We start from the raw sequence: 2,324 nt of genomic DNA, 5'->3' as shown, positions 1-2,324 counted from the left end.
ATGGGTCCGTGAAAGAACACGGATGCACACAAGATTGGCATCCGTGTCCGTGATCCGTGGCCGTAGGTTGCTTTCATACAGACGGATCCGAAGATCCGTCTGCATAAAAGCTTTTTCTGATCTAAGTTTTCACTTCGTGAAAACTCATTTCCGACAGTATATTCTAACACAGAAGCGTTCCCATGGTGATGGGGACGCTTCTAGTTAGAATACACTGCAAACTTTGTACAAGACTGCCCCCTGCTGCCTGGCAGCACCCGATCTCTTACAGGGGGATATGATAGTACAATTAACCCCATCATATCCCCCTGTAAGAGATCAGGGCTGCCAGGCAGCAGGGGGCAGACACCCCCCCCCCTCCCCAGTTTGAATATCATTGTGCGGCCCCCCCCCCCCCCTGTTGTTAACTCGTTGGTGGCCAGTGTGCGCACCCCCCTCCCTCCCTCCCTCTATTGTTTTAATACATTGGGGCCAGTGTGCGCGCGCCCACCCAACCCCCCCTCCCTCCCTCTATTGTTTTAATACATTGGGGCCAGTGTGCGCACCCCCCCCAACCCCCCCCCCCCTCCCTCCCTCTATTGTAATCATCATCGGTGGCAGCGGAGTAGAAGATTTTCATACTTACCTGGCTGCTGGCTGCTGCGATGTCTGCGTCCGGCCGGGAGCTCCTCCTACTGGTAAGTGACAGCAATGCGCCGCACAGACCTGTCACTTACCAGTAGGAGGAGCTCCCGGCCGGACACAGAGATCGCAGCAGCCAGCAGCCAGGTAAGTATGAAAATCTTCTACTCCGCTGCCACCGATGATGATTACAATAGAGGGAGGGAGGGGGGGGGGGGGGTTGGGGTTGGGGGGGTGCGCACACTGGCCCCAATGTATTAAAACAATAGAGGGAGGGAGGGGGGGTTGGGGGGGCCCGCGCACACTGGCCCCAATGTATTAAAACAATAGAGGGAGGGAGGGGGGGTTGGGGGGGGCGCGCGCACACTGGCCCCAATGTATTAAAACAATAGAGGGAGGGAGGGAGGGGGGTGCGCACACTGGCCACCAACGAGTTAACAACAGGGGAGGGGGGGCCCACTGGCCACCAATGAGTTAAAAACAGGGGGGGGGGGGGGTCTGCCCCCTGCTGCCTGGCAGCACCTGCCAGGCAGCAGGGGACAGTCATGTACACAGTTTTTTTGTATATTCTAACCTGAAGCGTCTCCATCACCATGGGAACGCCTCTGTGTTAGAATATACTGTCGGAAATGAGTTTCACGATGTAGCTCATATCCGACAGTATATTCTAACATAGACGCGTTCCCATGGTGATGGGGACGCTACAAGTTAAAATATACCATCGGATTGGAGAAAACTCCAATCCGATGGTATAACAGAACTCCAGACTTTACATTGAAAGTCAATGGGGACGGATCCGTTTGAAATGGCACCATATTGTGTCAACATCAAACGGATCCGTCCCCATTGACTTGCATTGTAATTCAGGACGGATCCGTTTGGCTCCGCACGGCCAGGCGGACACCAAAATGACTTTTTTTTCATGTCCGTGGATCCTCCAAAAATCAAGGAAGACCCACGGACGGAAAAACGGTCACGGATCACGGACCAACGGAACCCCGTTTTGCGGACCGTGAAAAAAAACGTCCGTGTGCATGAGGCCTAAGTGTATCACCACATGTTTAGGCTTTCTGGAGTGCATCATAAAAGGAGAGAAAGTATAAAGGACAGATACAAATTCTCTTTTTTGAAGTCACTCCCAGTTTTGGCTTCCATAGCTGCATCAGACACCTGAATGTGTGGCTGTACCCTAAGGGCTCATTCAGAGGAACGTAAGGGCTCTGTGCACGGGCACTGGTCGTGTGCACTCTGTGGTGCGGATGCAGACCCAATGACTTGAATGGGTCAGCGATCCGCAAGATATGGCAAAAGATAGGACATGTCCTATCTTTTGCGGAAAGTAGGCACGGACTCAAAAGCACCATGCCCTATTTTTGGCCATATCTTGCGGATTATGGACCCAGGGATTGCACATGGCCAGTGCCTGTACCTGCTGTTTGCAGTCCACAATACGGGCACGGGGCCCTTACAGTCGTGTGAATGGGGCCTTAGATATAGTACATGCCACCAGAGTATAATACATAATAGTGATCAGGAAGTTTTGGTTGAATCAAGTGGAAGGGAGGTGTAAAAGTCAATGCACAGCTATTAAACTTGATTAGTCTACTAGAAGTATGATATTTTCATACAGATTATCCTGTACTAGTATATACACAAACTGCTACTATATATCCTTTAGTCTGAGAGTCACCACATATAACACA

This window comes from Bufo gargarizans, chromosome 3 (assembly GCF_014858855.1).
Source record: "Bufo gargarizans isolate SCDJY-AF-19 chromosome 3, ASM1485885v1, whole genome shotgun sequence".
Classification (NCBI taxonomy): Eukaryota; Metazoa; Chordata; class Amphibia; order Anura; family Bufonidae; genus Bufo; species Bufo gargarizans.
The sequence above is the reverse complement of the archived record's forward strand: the minus strand, read 5'-3'. Positions refer to the sequence as shown.